Genomic DNA, 24446 nt, shown 5'->3' with positions numbered 1-24446 from the left:
GTAGGTTTGCAAATCCCTATACTAGAGGGTTTAAGCAAGCAGTGCTTAACCATCATGGATTCCTTCAACAGCTTTTTGAAAACATTGTAGCAATTCTCTTTAGATATTGTGAATCTTTATTCCATTTCTGAAAATACATTTGCCCTTTTTCCTAAACTAGTTGCCAGCATTTCTGCTCTCTTTTCTAGTCGACCTTAGTAAGAAAAGAGTATCTTAAAGAAGCCTTTAACTGTACTAATTTCTCCAATTGTTGGTTGAAAAAAATACTCATTTCATGTCTCTGCTGTAGTTATTTACAATTGTGATGCTGCAGTCTTGGGCTTTGTCATATAGTGATTGGCCCTAAATGCTACCTCCCTCTTGTTTAGATTTCTTGGTGGGATGTACCAGGGTTATACCACTTTTGCACTGATAGAAGTCCTTGCACTGAAATTCTTAAATTAAATAAATAAATAAATAAATAAAAACAAGATCTATAATTATGGAAGAATTAATTTGTGCCAGGTATTGTTCAAAACATGCAAAATTATCTTCATTAACAATAACAATAATCCAAAATGAATTATTTAGTTTTCACTCTGATCAATTTTTGTTCTGTTTTTTAATATATACTATATGATGTGTGCATTAGCAGAGAGAAAGAGGGAAAGTCAGGGCCACACCACAATCCCTTCTCCTCCATTCTTTTCTCAAGATTTTGAGCACACACTTACACGTGCCCAGCATATTTTTCAAGCTCGTGGGTCCGGGACTAGAATAAAACCACACAGGTGGTCACGTGGGATCCAGTCACCTCACCATACCACCAGCTGACCCACCATTGCAAAAAATGAAGCACCTTGTTCAAAGTCTCCCTGTTGGTTCATGGCCTGAGCCCAGCCAATGTGATCTTGGGGTTCACACACTTAACCTCTTCCTCACTGTGAGAGCTGATGCCTGGCATTCTAGGCCCATAGCCCTGGACCTTTTAGTCAATTTGACCTAACGAACAGACAGAAACGGAAGGAATGAGGCAAGCTCAGTAACACAGGCCAGGAATCTTGTCCCTGAGGGATAATCCTGGGGTAGATATAAATTTAGACATCCAGAAAATCCATCTAGACTCAGATTAAGGAAGGAATGCAAGAAAGTCCTCAGGATGGAGGTGATATTCTACTTTCATCTAGAGAGATTTTTATATGCTTTGGAGGAAAACACCAAAAGGTAATTAGTTTGGAGCTCAAAGTTTGAATTCTATAAATGGAGTTATTTGTCTGGGTTGGAGTGTGCATGTACATGTGTGCACGCATGTGCACGAGCAAAAACACATACAGACACGTTTCCCCAGACAGTCAAAATGCAGCACAGGTGCTACTGTTTCCCTTGAATGGTGACAAAGACAGTGGCATTCAAATTTTTCATTTCTGCTGGAGAACCACATGTATTACTCTGCTAGAGAAACTCATTTGAGCTAGTCAAATAGAGGAAAATGAATCTTCCCACTTCGGCTTCCCCGTTGTGCCTATTGATGGTAATTTGTACAGAGCCTTATCCCACATGCTGCCTAGAAATGCTGCTAACACTTGTTTGCCGTTTACCTTTCCGGGATCAGAAAACCCAGGTAAGAGATTTCTTTAGACCTGAAGATAAAGGTGATTAATTTCTTGAACTTAGGCCATTTTTGTTCTGTCACTCAGGTAAATCTTTAAAAGATTTTTTTTTTTTGAAATGATGGCTTTTCAGATCCTACTCATCTGAATGTGTGTTGAATTCAAGTGCAACTAATCGATAATGCTGACATCTGTTTGCCCAGTAGCTCCTAGGCACAATGGAAAGACAAAGAACATATGTGACCACTTCTTTAGGACTCTCGCAACATAGTTGGAGATGAAATAGCACCTGTAATGTAAGCAGAGAACTGTCAGGTACAAATCAGCATGATACTGAATATAAAGGCGATAGGAGTTTTAGAAAAGGTATTAGAGAATAGAATTTTAATTTTTCATATTTTGGAAAGGGACTTCACAAGGTTCACGGAAAAATGGATTGTTTTTGCATTTTAATTTTATAAAGCAAACATTTATGGAGGAAAATTGACTCAAAAAAAGAAAAAGAAATGTACATTGAATTTGCTAAGCAGAAATAGGTTTACTTGTTGTTATGGTCACGCGTCCTATAAATTTCCCCAAATGGCAACTAAAAGTTCCATGTCTCAGGACCAGCAGATGGCATAGTGGTTACATTGCTGGACCCCCTCGTAGGTGACCTCAGTCCAAGTCCTGAACCCTGTGGTTTAAAATTCAGGCCAGGTGTGTATGCATGCATGCCAGAAATCCTGAGAAGAGAATAGAGGAGAAGGGATTGCAGCGTGGCCATCCCCTCTGGGAGCTGATTTCTCCTTTTCTGTTTTTCTGTCTCTCTGGTAAGCAAACATGCCCAATAGCAAATATCTTTTCAAAAACATGTCCATGTCTTCCACTATGGTTTTGTGAGCTCTAACTGGCTTTTGGTGTTTTATTGCCTCAAATTATACTTTCCTTTGGTGTTAGAATCTCCTTCTGTTGTTTTCTATGAATAGTTTTGGGTTCTATTGTTACTTATAAAAGGTTAAATTCCAACACAGGTCGAGGTTTTGCCAGCTCAGTACCTATCAAGGGCAAAGCCCTCACCCTCTGGCGGTGTTCAGTTCAGCCATGCTGTCAAAAGGAGCAGAAGCTGAAAGATAATCTGTTAGGGTACGAAGACAAATTAAACCTTAAACTAAATCATAAGAGAGGCTGCTTAGTGACATACAGTGTGGTCAATTCGATTAGGTCTCCGTAGCTGAGCGGTCTAGAACTCATGGGCCCGCTTAGATAAAAGACCTTCGGTGTGATTTAATCTCAGCCACGTGCCAGGAGATTGAGGCAACTGCTACTTTTTAATCTAGAATGAAACCAGCCCAAACAAATTTCTCATTGCCGAATCTTGTATTAATATTCTCCAAAATACAAACTAAGTGGTCAGCCTCATTGTCCAGTAGTTAAGCTCTGGGCAGAGGGAGCCAGGTCCCACATGATGATTGTGGTTCAAATCTCAGTCCAGGTGCTAATGCAGGCATGCCCAGGATCCTGATGAAATGGAGAAATGGAGGAAAAAGGATTATAGTATGATCATTCTCCAGTGAAGGTTTCTCTCTCTCTTATTCTCTCTGTTGTACACATGCATGTGCCCTTAGGCATTAAATAACTATATAAAGTTTTTTTTAAAAATAAATAACTTATTTATATAAATAAAAATCATGATAATCTAACTTTTTTTTTTGGGGGGGAGATTTGCTATAGGGTGCGTGTGCTTGCCAGAAAGACAAAGAGAGACTGAGAGACAGAGAGCAAGAATCACCTCCAGGGGGATGGCCACACTGCAATCCCTTCTTCTCCGTTCTCCTCTCAGGATCTTGGGCATGCACGCACACATGCCCGGCGTGAGTTTAAGCCACCAGGTCCAGGACGCAAACTGTGGTCGACTACATGGGAGTCCAGCAACACAGCCATTACGCTAACTGCTGGTCCTGATAATCTAACTTTTAAAAGGTAATAAACCTAAAATGTACTTTTTCTTAAAACAAAGGCAATTAAAACTTTGGTCTATGTCTACAATTACTTAAAATAATAGTCATTTGTTTCTCTTCAAAAATTACTCAGTATTTTGAAAGAAATAATTAAGCACAAATTCAGAAGAGAAATTGATACATTTTACTACCTAAAAATGTCTTGGGTCCATTGCCCTAATGTCAAAAAAGGAAAAGAAAACAATATTTGTAGCATATATGATTGTGTTTAAAACTAAATTCTTTATTATCTAAAGAACTGTTATAAATCAGTAACAAAGGGAAAAGATATGAGTTGATCGTTTGATGGGAAAAGGAAATACAAATGTAGTTTAGAAATATTTGAACAGATGCTCAATTTCACCCATAATTTAATATTAACATTTAAAACAATTGTGCAATACCATTTTCAGTTATCATATTGGCAAAAGAATTGGTAATCCGTGTCATTAGAGAAGATGTGGGGATTGAACAATTTCAAACAATGTTAACAAAAATGGATCATTGGAACATCCACTTTGAATCTCAATTTAGAAAGAGCTTTCAAAAATTTCAGTTCATTTACTATTTGAACTGACATTCCATTTCTAGGAATCTGTCCTATGAAAGTGCCTAGTGTGTGTAAGCAGAGGTATGTGTCCATTGTTACAGCAGTCAGAGGCTGAAAGAATTCTAAAATGCTCATTAACCAAAAACCGATTGAAAATTGTACATTCATACACTAAACTACTTCACAGCCATTTTATAAATGAGGCACCTCCCTACTGTCATGCTGATACAGAATTCTCTCCAAGATATATTGTTAAAAGGAAAAAAAGAAAGCTATAGATGATAACACAGGTAACCCAGGGCACAGTCATCTACATAGGAAATTCTGTAAAATACACATGAGAACTCTTGAACGGGGGATGGAGTAGGATGAAAGGGATAGTTGTTTTCCCTGTTTTGCTGTTTGAAATGTAGTCCCTATTTTAATTATAATACTAAGATCTAGTTAAGAATAAGTTAAGTGTACCATGTCAAAAGCTGAGTGTTCAAGGTTCTTTAAATTAATATTCCTCTAGAAAAGTAGGAATATGACTCAGTTTTAATACGCTAAAGAGAAATTACACAAAGAATGAATTGATACGATGCACACCACTTTCAAATCCAGACATCTAGAGTGTTTTACAAATATCTCCAGGCAGGCAGTATGGTCACAGTATCATTAGCTAGTTCACTTTTCTTGTAATTTATGCCAACTCTTCACATTGGGTTAAAAAGAAACACTTGTGATCAAAGGGCTGATAGAAATACTCCTAAATTTTTTGTGACTATAAAAGGAAGATATGTGAAATTCTTCTCATAATGCCAAGACGTTTTTTTAGACCTGGTTTAGATGGGTGTTTAATACGCTACTCAACTGCCATCGATTGCAATACGTTTTCTTTTCTTCACTGTAATAATACCTAGCTATTTGTTAACATTTTCATAATGCAGGCTTAGCATATGGTGGGTACTTGATTTACTTGACATTTTGCTTAAGCTGTTTAAAAGTTGGTAGTTGTTTTTCTGAAGTAGCACTAATTCGTGGGAGTTGTAACATCCCTGTGGCTTCGTGGTTTCTGCTTTCTTCCCCACTGAGGTTTCCATTGAGTCATAAGAATCAGCCATTTATTGAAAGCTCATGACTATATACGCAAAATACACCCTGCTAGTGGACTTCTGAAGAGTTCTTTTTAAAATGAAATGCGTTTTAAATGCACCCAGATGAATATATGTAGGTTGCATACTTCCTACTTGTTTTGCTCTGTGTTGACATACATGTGGACCTCAGTTGGTTTCTAATGCATAGCTTCGTACTGACCAGATTCTTTCCCTTCTGTGTGTACTGAGGACATTAGAGTCAGTGGACTCTGAATTTTATACCGGAAGGTCCTTTTCTCTTATTGAATAAAACTTGAGTTGAATATTCCCAACACACAGAACTCTCTTTTGTTCTCTCCCTCTCTCATTCTAATGGGAAGTTACTTGCTCAAGATGAACTTCATGAACAGAAAAATCATGTACATAATAAATATTTTAAAACTCTTTCTCACCAAAATAGTGCCTTTTGATATTACGGTTGTGTTCATTCTCTCTGTCTCCATAATCCTTCTGGAATTCAACATCAGTCAATAAGAGTCTGTATCTACTTAACATACTTTGCCCAGAAACCTAACATATATAATTCTGTAGTTTTTTCTCTATAGGGCACGTGCACTCGCCAGACAGACAGAGAGAGACATAGAGACAGAAAATGAGAAATCACCCCCCGGGGGGGTGGTCACGCCGCAATCCCTTCTCCTCCATTCTCCTCTCGGGATCTTGGGCACGCATGCACACACACCCGGCATGTGTTTTAAGCCACTGGGGCCAGGATGCAAACCGCGGTCGACTACTTGGGAGTCCAATGACATAGCCATTACGCTAACTGCTGGTTCCCCAAAACAAATATACTGATTTTAAACAGAGTTCTTGTTCCAAACAAAATTGTAAAAAGTAAAGCAATACATTGAAAGCAAAAAAGTTCTTGTTTTTAGAACAGATCTGGGAAAATATGAGTTTATTTTTTCTTTATTCTTTACAAAGTGCTTAACTTTTTTGAGTTTTTTTTTTCCTATATGGCATGTGCACTTGCTAGAGAGACAGAGAAAGAGAGACAGAAAGTGAGAAGTCAGAGAAGTCATCCCCAGGGATAATAGCTATGCCACAGTCCCTTCTCCCTTCTCCTCTTGGTATTTTGGGCACACATGTGAGTTTCAAGTCACTGGGTACGAGACTTGAACCATGGATAATCATGTGGAAATCCAGCACCTTAACCACTGCACCATCTGATGATCCCTAATTTTGTTTTTTTATTTATTGAAAGAGAGAAAGAGGTACCCTCAACAGGGTCATGCCACACTGAGATCCTCCTGCACCACCTCTGAGCCAGCCAGGTTCATAGGCATCTTCTGATATGCTTGGTGTGCTCAGTTGGCCCTGGATTTAAATCCCTGGCCTTCCAGGTAACTCCAGCGTTGTGCAGTAGTACCTTTTTGCTTGGGTTATCATGGCTGGACCTCAAAGTGGTTATGTTTGAATGGCTAAGATTCATGCATAATGATGTGAATGCAGTGGGAATAAATGAGAAATGAGGTGAGCACTGGGCAGAGGTCAAATAAACAACGTTTTGTTTCACAATTAGGTCCTTTGCTGACAGTCTCAGCAAAGAGGCCAAATATTAAATGTTCTTTAAATAAATATATCTCTCAGTACAAGAAGTAGCCATGTAAACAGGCATGAGACACCATCCTGATAGGATCAGAAAAGCTTCGTGGCTACTGTTAGCCAAGGGTTTGTTGTGTCTAGTGTTCCCCATTGGCTGTTTTTTCACAAATACACAAAGTGAAGAGAATAATAATAATAAAAACATAAGATAAAAAGAAAACCAAAATATTTCAGAAGAAAAAAGTCTACATATAGGGGCAACAACAGTAAGAATTGCTAACTTCAATAGAGGCAATTTTCAAAAACCATGCTCTATTATCCTAGAAAATATCCACATTTTACTTTTTTGGGTTCATCCTCATTTAAACCTTATTTGACCAGTTGTGTTTTGGAATTCATGTTTCTTTCTTATTTTACAAAGGTAACACACTGCAGAGACACACATACACACATTTTACATAGATTGGGTACACATAATCTGAAAATCTTAAATCTGAAGGGTTCCAAAATCCAAATCTTTTTGAGGACCAACATGATCCCACTAGTGAAAAATTTCATGGAAGACTTTATGGAATAAGTTAGTCAAAATTCACACAAACTTTCTTTCACACACAAAATTATTAAAAGAATTACATAAAATGACCTTCAGTCTATGTGTATATGAAACATAAGGGAATTTCATGAATAGATTCTGAATCCAAAGATGTCTCATTATGAGTATGCAAATATTCCAAAGCCTAAAAATGCTGACATTGGAAACATCTCTGGTCCCATGCAGTTCAGATAAGGAATACCCCATCCTCTATTTTGTAATGACTCTCAGTGGAGCCTAGGACAGCTCTTTCAAACACGTTAAGATTTCTAAAATTAACATCATAGAAATTCATACTTAATGAGATAAGTGGACTTCAAATAGACTCATATCAGTTCAAGACAAATTGGACCACTAAATAAACAAAGCCAAAAACAAGCTTTGATTTTAAGTTTCTGTATTTCGAATTTGTACACAAAGGATAGTGGAATTGTATTAAACTGGCACTCCACAGCACCAGAGTACATCAGAGCTTTTCTCAATGGCATCACCAAAATTAATCGCCTAGTCTTTTCCTACAACTTGGAAAAACACCATGTAATGAGTTACAGCTCAAGAACACAAGGAAGCAGAGGCATTGGCACCAAATATTTAAGCACACCTCTCAAGCAAGATTCTGTTCTAGAAGCTGAGAGAACACATGAAATAAAAAGGCATAACCAGCTGATTTAAACTGGGCATCATTTCTCTGAAAAAATGGAGCCCCATGCCTCTCACTGAATTTGTAAGCTGTCATTGGTGCAACTGAACTTCAAGCTTGAGGGTCAATGTGCAGCCAAGAATCAGGAGGTTATGTTACCATCAGTGACTTCATTCTTGTGGCTGTCCACCTGACGTTTTTAGAATTGTTATCAGTAGTTCAGAATGTTGATTATTTTAATGAACAATGTTGAATTCAATGGCTCTCCTGCATCCAATGATGAAAAGCCATTGTCTACATGACAGAAATGTATTATTGGTCCAAAATTTTAAAAAGAAACACTGGCTTGATAAACTTAGAACATAATAAAAAATAAAGAGAAACAAGCTGGTTGAAGGGTAGAAGAAAGAAGATCTCACCTGTCCAAACAGTTCTGTAAATGAAATCTTGTTTTCTTTTGGTGGTTTGAATGTGTTGAATGTTGCCTCTCATAGTGAAAAATATTGGACCACAGTGGAAAGCCCTGTTCAGAACCCAGGGTACTTTTACGTACCAGAGGAAGTGGGAAACTTCCTAGGTAAGAATGCATGGGAAATCCCACTTGCTCACATGACAGAGCTCAGTGAACCTTGCCAATGAAAGCCATTTTGTCCCCCCACAACCTTTAGCTCTTACACTGATGTACCTGACATGCAAAGCTATTGTCCCTAGGCCTTCTTTTAGACTTTCCTGACAAGCCACCATCTCACTTCCTGAGATTCAGCCCCTGCTCTGTTTCTGTATGAGTGTCCAGGACCTCTCTTCCCCACCTTCCCCACCCACATCAGCATGATCTAGTTGAAGCCTAGTTGATATCTTCAAACCTAATTTTGCTCAAACCAAAGCTTTAGTCCTTGCTTGTCAGCAAAGTCTCACTCATCTTTCACAGGTGCCTGCATTCATTCCCATATGAAAGCAAAGCAAACAGACTCAGGTGGATTCAATTGCCATCTGGATTCTTTTGGGAAAGCAACAGTTGGGAAGACTGTAAAAAGAACTTTCAATGGCAGTAGAAACATTGACCTGGCTTTTCCATTTGCCAGTTGTCTAATTTTGGGGCAAGCCACATCACCTCTCCAGAGCTGAGGTTCCCCTATGCTGAAATGGAAGATAATTGAATTAAATAGCTGCCAAGTCTTGCTTCACCTTTCAAAGTCTATTAGTTTTGGTTCTGTTTTTGGCAGACCTTGACATCCCAGCTTCATTGGTCACTCTCACTATGAAGAAACAGAAGCATGTTGTGCTCACCAGTGAGATAGTGAGAAATTACTCCCAGGGGAATGGTCACTCCGAATCCCTTCTCCTCCACTCTTCTATCAGGATTTTGGGCACTTACGCACATGTGTCTGGCATGAGTTTCAAGGTAACGGGTCTGGGACTCAAACCGTGGTCAGCCACATAAGAGTCCAGGGAAGTAACCATTATGCCATTTCTTGGTCCCTATCCACTTACTCTTCCAGGCTAGGTGTTGGTCTGTCTACCCTTGGCCTCTCCCCTAGACTCACTGGAACCGTTAGTATATATGCTTAACATGGAGTGATACTAGACATATAATTATATGTATGCATTTCCTTAGCCAGAAGCTTGAGCAATAATACTTACTTGTTTCAGGCTTACACTTCAGAATTGGTCAAAAGAGCCATTTATCCAGCAAAACTGTAACTCAGTAGGAAACCTCATTCATTTAAATGTTGTCTAAAGGAGCTGGCAGAAGGTATGGTGGTTAAGGTGCTCGACTCCCACATGGCTGACTGTGATTTGAGTCCTGGACCCAGAAGCTTGCTTTCTCACTCCCTCTCTTTCTCTGTCTCTCTCTGGTCAAAGTGAATAATAATAATAAATAAATAGAATTAAATAAATAATTCTTTAAAAAAATAAATAAATGTTGGCTAAAAAACATCCCTTCCCTCTCTGCTCTTAGCACAAATTTGTTTTTCTGATTCTTCCTATGAGAGTAATTACTGACACTTCGCGGGCACATCTTTAGAAAAAGAAAGGGTAAAGAAAAGAAAAGCACTTGCAAAAATATATTTTGTTCTCTGGAATTATTGTGAAACTGTGTTATAACTGACAAGTTAATATTTGAAGTTTGTAATTTGTTTTGTTTTCTTTCTTTTTTCTCCCTTTCCTGACCCTACTTTGGACTTGGGAAGGAAAACAGGTAAATCAACTAAAAGCAAAAACATTTATATTTTAACTATACTTATATTTTATGTAAAATATGGAATTTAAGCAAAATGAATAGACATTATTAATGTAAATGAGCCTCCCATGGAACTAACATCTGTGATTTTGCTATAAAATTTTCTTTGTTTTAAAATATGTCATCAAGGAGAGTTACTCTTAAAGCATTTGTTGACAAAAAAGAATGCTCCACTCAAGGGATCTGGGAAAAGAGAGATTCCATCTGATGTATGTCCTCAAGAGAAAGCCGGTTGAACATAAGGTGCAATCCCTTCTCCTCCATTCTCCTCTTGGGATCTTGGGTATGCATGCACATGTGCCCGGCGTGAATTTAAGCCACTGGGTCCTGGACTCGAACCACAGTCAACTACATGGGAGCCCAGCGACATAGCCATTATGCCAGCTACTGGCCCCCCAGAAGCCATTTTTAATATCTGAACAATTAGTCTCAAATCAGCCAGTGCAACCCTTACTGACTTGGACTCTGGGACAAAGCAGAAATTATTATTTGGCAATTGCTTGAACACGTTGAAATACGGAATTTGTGTTTAGGGAAACATAACACATGGGATTTAGTGTTTAGAATTTTGACCTTTAGAAGGTTCATTAATCTTTGTAGTACTCCATTTTTCAGTCAATGAAATGGGATATTTGCCAACTACCCCACATGAAATTTGCAATATGAATGTAAGTAAATCTTTTAGAAATACAGAATAAAATAAGAGTGCCACAAACATGACCATTTCCTTTTAATTTCTTTTTTATTGATCTAAAAAAATAAAAGTGGTTCATACTTATTAAGGACAATTCAGAAAAGATATGTGATGGATGTATCCCAGGGCTTAGGTTTATAGGAATATTTCAAATAAAAATGTACCTCAGAATCTTTTAACCTTTGATGAGAGGAAACCCAGTATTCTCTAGGACTGTTTTCATAAATAACTCCCTCTAGGAACTTCTGAAGTGGCTTTAAGGATAGAAAGAGGGTTTATTCTTCAGTTCACTCTTCTCTTTACTCTGGAAATGGGAGACCCATTGTTTTACTCTTGTGCTCCTAAGATCTCCACCACTCAGCTACTTGCAGATTCCTTGACCTGACATGCACCTTTTCTTTCCTCTACCCATCAGGGTCTTCCGAGCGATTTTCCTCTGGAGTTTTAGAATTAAAATGATAGCTTCCCCTTCCTAGTTATATCCCTAGACAATTTGGGTAATGGCAGGACTGAGGCTTGCAGTGGGTGGTGGTTCTGAGTTTGTCTCAGCCTTCCCCTGGGACATTACTCACAAAGGATTTCTCTCAGAAACTCCAGTCTCTCTTCCAGTCCAGCTCTTGGGTGGTAGCCTGACACCTTGATCAGGAACCTGGATCTTGTGATGGCTAAGGGGGCTGTGGCCCTGGGACAAAACTGAGAGGTCTATGTGGCCCTGGATTTGGGTGCCTCTATAGGCCTCTGATTCTGGAGCTAGACTGGCAAGGGCCTGTTTCCTTTCCATATGTTCCATGAAGAACACATGACCTGACCTTACTGAATCTAGAGTGATTGATGAGGCTGAATAGTTTTCTGTGGATGAGGATCAAGTTATCTGTTATAGTGATTCTAGACACAAGCATCTGTTCACAGGACTCAATGTTTCTTTTCTTTTTAAAACACATTTTAAAGAATTATTTAATTTTATTCATTCATTCATTTATTTTAATTTGACCAGAAAAACACACACACACACACACACAGAGAGAGAGAGAGAGAGAGAGAGAGAGAGAGAAAGAGAGAGAGAGAGAGAGAGAAACTGAGAAAGCAAGCCACCAGGTCTGGAACTCAAACTGTGGTAGGCCATGTGGGAGTGTCCAGAGCCTTAACCACCATGCCACGTGCTGGTCCCCAGGACACAATGTTTCTTAAAACAGCTACATAAGGGTTGTGTGGCTGTTCCCCCTAGAGCATGCCAATGTTCCTTCTAGTGCTGATCTAACACGACCTCACCTCTAAAAAACAAGGGCCTGGGTTGTCTTTCTACCTCTTTTCAGTTTCAACCTTCTAGAGCTGAGCTCTAAATGTTACAGTGTCTCACAGCTTTCTCTTGGATTTTATTCTTTTCTGTCTCCTTATGCCCTCCCTAAGTGATATAATCTATTCCCAATGCTAAGAAAATGGTTGAGTGGAGTTTCCACTGGAGATGGGGAAGATTGTGGGAAGAGCAGATCTGCTGGGAACATCAATTAGAACAGTCATTATGGAAAATGGTATGAATATTTCTCCAGAAACAACATATGGAACAGCCATATAGTCCAGCGATCCCATTATTATTCAAAGGAAAGGAAATCAGTATGTCGCGAAGATACTGGCACTCCAGTATTTATTGTAGCACTATTCACAATATCGAGACAAGGAGTCAACCTAAATGTCTATGAATAGGTGATAAAGAAAACGTGATACACACACACACATACACACACACAGAGAAGAACACTATTTAGCTATTAAAAAGGATAAAGTCCTAAAGTCCTATTATTTGAGCCTGAATGATATTATATGAATGAAAGAAGTCAGGCATAGAAAGAAAAAATCCCAACAAGTAGAAATAGAAAGATATGACATCATAGAAGTAGAAAGTAGAAGAACTATTAATGACTGGGAAGGATGGGGGAATACATAGAGGGGTAAATGAAGCAAAATTATGGGTAGATAAGAGAAGCAATTTTTTAGTGTTATAAAACACAACAAGGGTAGGGACTAGCAGATGGGGATAATGGTTATGTCACTGGACTTCCACATAGTCAACTGCGGTTCAAGTCTTGGACCTGGAGGCTTAAAAATCATGCCAGGCACATGTGCATGCTTGCCAAAAATCCCAAAAGGAGATTGGAGAAGGGATTATGGCATGGCCATCCTCTCTGGGGGGTGATTTCTCTGTTTCTCTCTGTGTTTCCTGCGAACATACAAGCCCAATAGCAAAAATCTCTCAAAACAAAGAAAGCAAAAACAAAACAAAAAAACACAACAAGGATAATACGATTAACAACTATATATCCCAGAGTAACTAAACCAGGGGATTTTAATGTTCTCAACCCAAAATAATACAAATACTTAACATGATGAGTATGTTAATTTTTTTTTTTTTTTAGGTTTTGTCATAGGGCATGTGTGCTCACCAGAGAGGAGAGAGACAGAGAGAGGGAAAGTGATAAATCACCACCTACAGAGGATGGCCACACTGCAATTCCTTCTTCTCCATTCTCCGCTTGGGATTTTAAGCAAGTATGTATATGTGCCTCATGTGATTTTCAAACTACCAGTCCTGGGACTTGAACCTTGTTCTTCCACATGGGAATCCAGCCAACTTAACCAGCACACTACCTGCTGGCTTAGTATGTTAATTATTTTGATGTAATAATTACACATTGTAATTTTGTATTAAAAAACACGTTATACTCCCACAAATTTGTGCAAATATTGTAGGTCAATTTAAAAATTACAAGGTGAAAAGAGAGTTCAGTCTGGCCATCCATGAGAGATTGAGAAATCAGGTGTCTACTGCAATATTGAGTTAGGAGAGAGGTCTGAGAGTTGTGAACATAGAATTTATGAAACAGAACAAGGTTCCCGGCAAAATAACATAGCTACATGAGATATATTTGTATTACACTTGTGTATTTTAAATATTTTCTATAATTTATTATATTTATACAAGTATGTATATAACTATAAATGCATGAAATATATATTATTAACACTTCTAAGTCTTTTCATCACATTATGCCATTATTTTTTTAAAGTGACTGCATGACTTAAATTGTCTACAAATGTATTCGTTTTTATTCTAGAATGTTGTTTTTTCTTGGGTATAAAACTCAACCTGGATATAAGATACTCAGGAACTGGTGAAGGGCTGTATTTATCTGCAGGTCAAACAATGGCACTTCTCCAAGACTATGAGCAGTTCAGAGACATTTAGCTTCATACATGTGGGATGAGCTCAAGGGATTTTGCCTTTGAGTTTAAAAGATTAAGAAGGAACTGCCTTGTTCAAATATCTACTGTGAAAATATGATGGAGATCGAGATGACTGGTATTTCTCGAGGGATAAACAAGAGAATCAGGTTCCCTGATGCTGCCACATACTAGACTGGGTTGGGTTCTGCCAGCAGCCAGAAAACCAGACAAACTTCTTTAGGATGATGACATTCCACTTGTGATCAGGTAATGGACTTTTACTACCATTACATGAAGTATTGATAAAGTTGCATACATAACTGAAAAAGATTTGATAAAGATTAGCATCACTCTGGTTAGCACAACATTTTGTCTGCTTTTTGTCCCAGTGACCAAATTCCTCCACTTTCATCATGGCTGGGATTTAGGTCAGTTTCCTACCAGCCTAGGAAATGAGCAATGTGGGCTAAGTTACGTGCTCTGCAGGAAGCATTTGAGGCTGGGTGAAATGGTTGAAATTTATAGTAATACTATATCTTTAGAGAGCATCTTTCTCTTAGAAGCTTGCTGTATTTTATAGGCTTGCAGTTTGATTCTCCCCAGGACTCAGGAAAAGCTGGTAACCATAATGACATATACAAATACCTATCAGCCTTAATGATAGGGGCAGGTTGTGTTGTAGGAAACAAAATGTCTACATGGAGGTAACCTTTCTGAGGATGCAAAGCTGAAGAAAGGCTCCTCACTGCCACTTCATCATCTCCCCCAAACCCTAAAGGTGGAGTTGCGTTGAGAAGATTGCCCCTTTCAAAAAATTAGAGAGAAAATGGGTCTCATTATTTTAATGTGGAAGAATCTCACTATAGCGACGGTTGGTTCAATCATTCAGTTCAACAACAATTTATTGAGTGGCTCCTATGTGTAAATCCGTTTGTGATTGATAGGGTCCCTGGTCAAATGCCTAGATTCTAAGGCCCATTTTCCAACCACTTGTTTACAGAACTGTGCCTAGCAGACTGCATCAGAATTGACTAAGGAGGGAATTCATTTAATTAGTTTTAGTTTTAAATTTTTTTATTTTAAATTTTTATTGCTGGAGGGCATATATGCTAGAGAGAGAGAGAGAGAGAGGGAGAGAGAGAGAGAGAGAGAGAGAGGGCATTTTCCCATGGGACATGGTCACACCACAATCTCTTTTCCTTTATTTCTCCTTCCCATCAGGATTTGCGGCATACACACATGCACCCAGCACGTTTTTCAAGGTGTAAGTCTGGGATTTGAACCTTGATTGTATGTATAGGACTTAAGTGCATTTTGGGGCCAGCCTGAGGAGGGGTTTTGCCACTAATGCATCTCAAGTGGGTTTCAGGGTTTTGTCCTTTTAACAAAAAGGTAGTTATTTTGAGTTATCAAGTCCAGGAGTCATTGTTCTTACTGATTAGTTACACTATGATAGCAGTATATTTTAAACTATTTGAGAAACGTAAGCTCTAGAAGTAAGAAACCCTTGAGCTGGTGGAAGGTGTTTGTGCCATGGTGAAAGTTAGATTTTGACTATTTTAAACTATTCGAAACTCTCCTTTTTCTCCTACTGTGTGACATTCAGTAAGCTGCTCAGGAGCTTTAGAATCAGTGTTAGCATAGAGCTCTCTTCTGCAAAATAGAGATGAAATTTCTTATTTTACAGGTTGATTTGCTGATTATATAAGATATGGCAGGCAGAGTGTGATACTTAGTGAGTCCTCTGTTAATTGTATTTACTATCATTGTTGCTATCATCCTTAGTAAAAATTTAAAAGAAAATCAAACTATCCATTTTCATTCCCTTCATTAGATTTCTGAGCCCCTGCATCATCAGCTCCATAATGATAGATCTCAAACACACACATGCACACATACACACACACGCACACATACACACACACACACACACACACACACACACAATAATGTGCATGTGCATAGTATTCATAAGTGGAAGGCATGGCCAGTTGCTGGTCTTGAATAGCATTCCTCTTAATTTAAGTTGAATTTCTTATTTTAAAGAATCAATTTAAAGAAAGCAGTCTTGTTTTCACATGAATACCTACCTTATTTTTCCAATGAAATGCTGTCATAATCAGTTTTGAGTTCTGGGTGATGGCACAGGTCTGCTTGTGTACGGATCCTATCCATAAATGCATTCAGTGTTAGCCTAGAAGGGTTGATCAGGAGACAGATTCTGTGCTATGACTCTAGATTTTCTCCAGAGGGAGACAGAAAAAGTGCTGGGGTACTTCCTGAAAAATCAATGGACATCACGTAGGAACGACAGGAGAAAAATCCCTTAAGACTTTTCTGATACGCGGCTCACTGCCTAACAGTGTTAGCCAGCACCAGTTAAGACAGTACATGCCCCCTAGAGGAAAAAAGGAATGTAAGTTCCAAGACAGACAGGTAAGCCTGGGAGGAGAGGGTTAGCAGAGCCTAGGACAGCTACCTGCTAACCTTGGTGAGGATGTTTCAAAGAGCTGGCAAGTAAAACAAGCTGAATTTTATTTGGCACACCCAATGTTACCAGTCGTTAGAGAGATTCTCCAAATCATCTTTTAAAATTCTATTTCAGAAGGCAAAGGGTCAGAAAAAGTAGTCATGGGTGGGAGGGGGTAGAGAATGTACATAGTAATAACACTGCACTTAGCATTTATCAACAGACTTAAGAAATCTTGTTTGATCAAAGGCGTGTAACAGGCATTTCTTGGTGTTTCTGTCACCAGGTCAATGGGACATTGATTTTAGTATTTTAAAGTTTCTACCATATTGTCTTTCAAGATATTTAATATTTTGTTCTTTCACTCACTCATTTATTCATTCACTGAAATGTCTATGAGGCATTTTTTTCTAAGTCAAATGATAAAACACTAAATATATATATATGCTCCTAGAAGCTCAGTCCAATTGGGAGATGGAGACTTGGCCAGATAATGACCCTATGATGACAAAAGTATGAGAGCAGAAGCTATCAGGCCAGGAGACTGAACCTACATGAAATGACTTCGGTAATGTCAAGAACATTTCCATGTGGCTTATCCACAGAACTCCTTGGGCCGTCGAGAGGGAGGAGGCAGCCAATTAGGACCACGCTGGAGAGAGTGGACTTTATCTCATGAAAACAAGGAAATACTCAGTGTTGTTAGGAAAGAAAATGGTATGTTCATTCAGTTTTTGTACGTGTTTAACAGAGTAGAGAAAGTAAAAGATGATGGCGACAATGATGAAAAAGGAATGAAAAGGACATGAACATTATTAACTAGAAGCCTGCCATCCTGCAGGCAGAGTGCCAGGTGCTTCCATTAAATTTTTTTTTTTTTTTTGAAATTTACATGCCCACATACTCCAACAAATTGCCACACTGCAGTTAATCCATTCTGTATTCCTGATCTGCGAGTTGAGGCTCATCAAAGTTATGCAACTCTCTGCCATGTTAATAAATGGCTGATGGCGAACCCAAGCCAAGGGTCTCTGATGTGAAAGGCCATGCTCTTGCCTGTATCTACCAAGCTTCCCCAAGAATAAATTGCTCCAGGTCAGGATTTCACAGGGTTTGCGGGCCAATGATGAGAACCTGTCGGTAACTTTAAAAAAGGCTTGAAACAACAAAGTGAAATATGGTCTAACTGTAACAATTGAATAAGACCATGGATCTTAATCTTCCTGTCACCAAAGACAAAGAAGGATGGTCAGGATTAGCACAGCTGGCAGCCTCAGCAGCCTGCCGTCAGCGGTACACTCCGAGGACACACTGAACAACACTTAGCCCTGCCCTAGCTGAGGTGATGGACAGAGCAGTGCTGTCTCCTGAACATGCACAACACGGATGATTTTTCCAAATGAATTATTCATTCCAAGCTTCCAACAAAAAAATGCATTGCTTTTCATTCAGTGAGGGGGCTGTGAGGAGGGGGATTATAAGTACTGAGGTGACAGGAAGGATGTTAACGTTATTTAACAGATGGAGGTGCTATAATAATAAGCTTTAAGGTAAGAGTTGCTAAATAAAGGCAAACCGAGTGAAATATGCAATTAAAAAAAGAATAGAAATTGATTGGTGCAAACAAGTCAGTGATGACAAATGTAAGTTGGTTTGCTACCCAAGGTATGAGGAGAATGTAAAGAAGAAATAAATTTTCTGAAAACTGATGCAGTTTTTTAAAAAGTCTGTTAAGTGTTAGAGATTCAAATAAACTCTGATAAATACTGATAATATTACCAGGAAATTTACTAGCCATAGGATATCTCAGGCAGAATGTGTTTTAAAACTGATTTTCCCCCCCAAAAAGATGAAGAAAATGTGGGAATTATTTTTCAAGGATGTCCTTAAGGCACATAAATGAAATAGAAAAGAAAAGGTCAGACAAATTAAGGGCATACAAGATGCAGGTTGTAATTACTTCTAAATCCTAAACAAATCAATGAGAAAACTATAAACTTTTGAAGTAAAACGGTATGGATATCAACAAATAACTCACAAATAGAGGCGTTAATCGATCAATATAATTTCACTTGAAAAAATTCCTAAAAGCAATAATAAAATAAAAAGATTAATTCTGATACTGCTTCTTTAGGCGCAATTTTTAAAAAAGAATTTATTTAATTTTATTCATTATTGTTATTGTTTTAATTTGACCAGGGAGAGACAGAGAGAGAGAAAGAGAGAGAGGGAAAATGAGAAAGCAAGCTGCCAGGTCTAGGACTCAAATCTTGGTAGGCCATGTGGGAGTCTAGCTCCTTAACCACCACGCCCCCTACTGGCCTCTAACAGGTGCAATTTTTAAATGATAGTCAATTATGTTAAGGAAATGAGCACTGACATACATTACAGTTAAAAGTAAAATTGGTGGATAGTTCTGGAGGCCATTTTGATCAGAGCTATTCCTAAAATTAAGAGATTTGTAGGAGACAGGTCTCACGTGGCTAACTGCAGTTCCAATCCACCCCAGTGGCTTGAAAAACATGCCAGACAGTGTGTTTGCATGCCCCAAGTCCTAATGGGTTGGAGAAATGGAGGGAAAAGTATTGTGCAATAACCATGCCCCATTGGGGGCACTTTCTCTCTTTCTCTTCCCTCTCTCTTTCCCGCTATCTCTGTTAGGAACACACATCCTTTGGCAATAAAAATAATAATAATAAAAGAGATTTTAAAATACTTGCATTTAGCAATTTATGTCCAGGAATTTATTCAAAGAAATAATGGAAATAATGTGCAGCTATTTGTGATTGACAGAATAGTTACCCAATAAACATCTTTACTGCAAAAACAACTTCAGTACTTAACCACTACAGTTTGAAATAGGTTGTATCTAACTTTCTTTTCTCAAAGGAGAAATAAAGTCTCTTAGATGTTAATTATTTTGCTTAAGGTAACCCAACTCATATGATACAAGTTGAAAGGAATTGGAACTCATGTCTGTCTGCAGAACCTGCTTTCTATCATTCTTAGGGGAGTACATGTGTTGTTTAAATACTTTCTTTTCAACTGGTTTAGTGAATAAATGAACTCTGCATTCCCTCGGCAGAACAGATGGATGCTCACCTCACACCGTGCCTTCACCAGTTGGAGGCTCCCCATTGAGCCCAAACTCTCCTGCTTCTCCAGTGGAGCTACATGTTTACCACCAGATTGTTCTGTTTCTCCCCATGCATTCATTCCAGGTATAATTATTACCGTAAGTATTTAATGAAATATTGTATAAATTCCTGGCCCACGTCAAAGTGAAAAGACAGGATGTTTCGTTTCTATTAAAGCTAAGGTTAATACTAGAAATAGACTTCATACATTTGAACTACCATAACAATTCAAAGAACATGAAAACAACTGTTGCTGCTATTGAATCAATGGGGAACAAGACAGTTAAAAAAAAATTAGGAAGATTTTATTAAGTCACTATTAATCATTTCATAAGTAATGATTGCATATTGTCTTTGAGTTCTGATTCTATTCAAATACTAATATGTGGCAAATATTTATGAAGCACTGTGGCAAACAGAATTATAGACTATCCCCAAATGCCCACATTCCAACCTGGAGAATCTGTAAGTATATTAGGTTATATGGCAAAAGGGGAATTAAAGCTGCTAAGAGCTGACCATAAACCAGGGAGATTATCCTGGTTTATCTGGGTAGGTACAATGTAATAAGAAAGAGCCTTAAAAGTGGGAGTAGAAGATAGTTGACGAAAGAGTTAACAGAAGATCTGATGACGGGTGCAAGTTCAAAGCGATGCCACATGACAGGGGCCCAACCTGCCAACGCTGATTTGAAGGTGGAAGAAGGAACCACAAAACAAGCAATGCAAACAATTTTTTGTAGTTAAAAAAGGCAAGGAAATGTACTTTCCCCTACAGCTTTCAGAAAGGAATACAGTCCTTACAACACAACAATTTTGCAAAAAAAATTTAAAACTTTATACATATATATATATATATATATATAAAATTACATATAAATATGTAAATATATGCTAAAGCAGTGATTGCCAACCTTCCTGGCACTAGGGACCTGGCTCTTGGAAGACAATCCCACCACAGACTGGGTTGGAGGGTATTGGTCCTGGGATTACTCAAGTGCACCACGTCCACCATGCACCCCATTTCCACCATGCACCCCGTTTCCACCCCTGCCACATTGCAATAGACAATCACAACACTAGGGTTCGTGTGCTCTTGAGAATCCAGTACCACTGCTGATCTGACAGGAGGCAGAGCCCAGGAAGTGATGGGGAGTGGCTGCAAACACAGAAGTCTCGTTTATTTGCCTGGCACGCAGCTTCTGCTGCATGGCCTGGCAGAACGGCACTGGTCACAGCCCAGCTCCCAACGGGTCATGGACTCATACCAATCTATAGCACAGAGTTTGGGGACCCTTGTGCTAGAGGATAGTTATCTAAACTATGCAGAGAATCTTGAAACTCAGCGATAAGGAAATGAACAATTCAATTAAAAAACGGGCAAAAGACTTGAACTGACCCCTCACCAAAGAAAATATATAGTTAACTGATAAACAGATGAAAAGATGCTCACTAGCATATGTCATTAGAAAATCTCAAGTTAAACGACACTGAAATACCTCCACATAACTATGAGGTTAAAATCCAAAACACTGACACTGTGTGAGGATGAGAATGTGGGGTCACAGCAATTGCCTTCACGGCTGTTGGGAATGCACGGTGGCACAACTTTGAAAGACAGTTTCACAATTTCTCACAAAACCAAAACCAAACATTCTCTTACTATAGGATCCAGCAATCATGCTTCTTTTTACTCTTTTTTTTTTTTTTTTTGAGAGGTTTTTGCTATAGGGCACGTATGCTCACCAGACAGAGAGAGACAGAGAGACAGAAAGCGAGAAATCACCCCCCCAGAGGGATGGCCATGCCGTAATCCCTTCTCCTCCATTATCCTCTTGGGATCTTGGCACACATGCACATGCGCCCAGTGTGAGTTTAAGCCACTGGGTCCGGGACTCGAACCATGGTTGACTACATGGGAGTCCAGCAACATAGCCATTATGCTAACTGTTGGTCCTGCAATCATGCTTCTTGATGTTTACCCAAAAGATTAGAGAACTTATACCAATGGAAAACCTTGTGCATGGATGTTTATAGTACCTTTAATCAAATGACTGGTGAATGGATAGGCCAACTGTGGAATATTCATCAGCACTAAAAAGAAGTGTGTCATCAAGCTACAAAAAGGCACAGAAGAACTGTATATTCACATGACTACGTTTATGAAGCAAAGCTGAATAAGCTATACAATGCATAGTTCCAAACACAAGTCATTCTGGGAAGGGCAAAACTATGTAGAGAGTAAAAAGGATTGGTGATTGCCCAAAGCTAGGAAGAAAAAAGGATGAATAGGTTGAACAGAGAGGAAATTTAGGGCAGCAAAATTACTCTGTGTGGGCCACATGAATTGATACATATCATCATACCTTTGTCCAATCTTGTAATGTAAACTATGGACTTTGGGTGGCACTGATGTATTTAAGTAGCTTCGTCGATTGTGACAAATACACCAACTGGTGTGGGTGTAGTCTATGGGAGAAGCTGTCTGGGGTAATGTGAGTAGATGTTGTAGATGAGGGTATATGGGAAATCTTTGTACTTTCTGCTCAGTTTTTCTGTGAACCTAAAACTGCTCTAAAAATAAATCGATATAAATGAGGGGTGTCTTCTAAAAGTTCATGAAAAAATGCATATTATGGAAAAAAACACATGAATTTCAAAATTTTCTTGCACCAAAATAAACTTGTTCTTTTTAAAAAGTTTTATGTTTATGCAAGATAGAAAGTGCATGCCTGTACACGAGAGAGAGAACCATTGACAAATTTTTTAGCACAAAATTTTCTTGTACCCAAATAAACTTGTACTTGAAGTTTTATTTTACTTTGATTCATGGTAGAGAGTGCCTGCCTGTGCGTGAGAGAGAGAGAACCTTCAACAGGTTTTCATCACTCCTTTTTTTCCCCATTCCTCCAGCTCCTCAGGATTTTGGGCATGCATACATATGCCTGGCATAGTTCAGGCATATTGAGCCAGAGATCTATCAGCAATCAGCTATGTGGCTTCCAGCACAGTAGCCTGGAACACTACTAGCTTCGCCAACCAGGCTGAGCCATAACTGTACTTTAGTTCCACTTTTGACAAACTTTTCAAAGTCCTCTGACGTGCGCACATGTGTGTGTGTGTGTGTGTGTGTGTGTGTGTGTGTACGTCCCTGCCTATACCAATCTCAAGTCCTGTTCTCTTAATATCTTATACAAGGTACCCTGGAGCACTTGATCCTTTTAGTGTATAAGTAAAAAGATTATGGTCTATAATTTTTCTTCTGTCCTTCTTATCAGAAGCCACCATGCATTGGATAAAATTGTGAACCTTCAGCCTCCAATGTCAGCTTTGCCCATCTGTGACGACCACTTAAGGGAATGAGCTTTGGGTTTTTCATATTTCCTTGCTTAGACTTTTCTTATTTTGTCCTTGGAATACACTCCCGGGACTTAACAGGGCCCACAACATTTCATGTGATCCAATGCTTTGCCTGTCTGCCTTTCAAGTCTCACCTCTTCCCCTCATCACTTTCATTCTTTGTGCCACATTTAAAGGAAATTATTCTGTTTCTCAGAATACAGCTTTTCTTTTATTGTTTTTCCCACCAGGGCTTTCATATTCACTGTCCCCTCTTTCTATACTACTTTCTCCCTCGTCCGTTTCTATTCCTTTGTCTTCTCAACTTCAAATGAACCTGATATCTGTCCAGTGTATGTTCCAGGCTATTGAGAGAATTAAAAATCAAATACATGACTGCAGGCTTTACATATATATATATAATTGTAGAACTCCAGCAGCCCTGGAAACCCAGGTTACTCTATAGGATCAGAAAAAGACATCCCTGGTTTTCTTTCCAACATCTTAAGGCTGCAGTGGTTTATTATTGCTCTCTGGGTTTGCAATGCCACCCAAAGATGACAGCAAGAAGATAAACAAGGGAAAGTTGGCCAGGAATGACAGTGACCCAGTGAACAAATCACAGGGCAAGAACAAAAAGAAGTGGTCAAAAGACAAAGTTCAAGGTGAGCTCAATAACCTAGTCTTGTTTGACAAAACTACATATGACAAACCTTTTAACAAGTATAAGATTATAACCCCAGCTGTGGTCTTGGATAGGCTGAGGATGTGTGGTTTCCTGGCCAGGGCAGTACTTCAGGAGTTCTTTAGTAAAGGACTTCACAAACTAGTTTCAGAGTTACAGAGCTCGGGTAACTTACACCAGAAATTCCAAGGGTGGAAATACCCCAGCTACAGGTGAAGACACATGAACAGGCTCAACCAACTGCACATTGGGGAAAAAAAAATCTTTATTAAATCAAAAACCAACAAAAAAGGCATCTCTGAAAAAAATCTTGCATTGATAGAGTAGCAAAGGGCAACTAGGAAGAATGAAGTAAGTGGAATTGAGAACTGAGGTTGGACTGCTCCGAGGCCAGCTAGCGGTCCACAATGCTCTGAGGCTGAACTCATCTGAGGGGGTCCTGGGTTGTATCCTGAGGCCTACCTGTGCACGCCAGGTACAGGAATGTGTGCCCATGTTCCAGGGTGGGTGAGACTGGGACTGGATCATGGCCTGAAGGCCCTGTTGGGGTGCCTGACTCATCCTTTCTTTCTTGGAAGAAATGAATGGATATACTTAGAAAAACTAACAAAAAACTAAAATGAACATAGA

The 24446-nt window shown here is 38.9% G+C and overlaps 1 pseudogene; it reads left to right on the top strand.

Moving 5' to 3' along the window:
- Nucleotides 1–23675: 23675 nt before the first annotated feature.
- On the top strand, nt 23676–24032 carry LOC102500381 (40S ribosomal protein S25 pseudogene; annotated as a pseudogene).
- The last annotated feature ends 414 nt before the right edge of the window (nt 24033–24446 follow it).

Source organism: Tupaia chinensis, unplaced genomic scaffold (genome assembly GCF_000334495.1).
Source record: "Tupaia chinensis unplaced genomic scaffold, TupChi_1.0 Scaffold000147_1, whole genome shotgun sequence".
In the NCBI taxonomy this organism is placed as follows: domain Eukaryota; kingdom Metazoa; phylum Chordata; class Mammalia; order Scandentia; family Tupaiidae; genus Tupaia; species Tupaia belangeri.
Note: the sequence above shows the minus strand (reverse complement) of the source record. Positions and strands in the feature narration are given on the sequence as shown.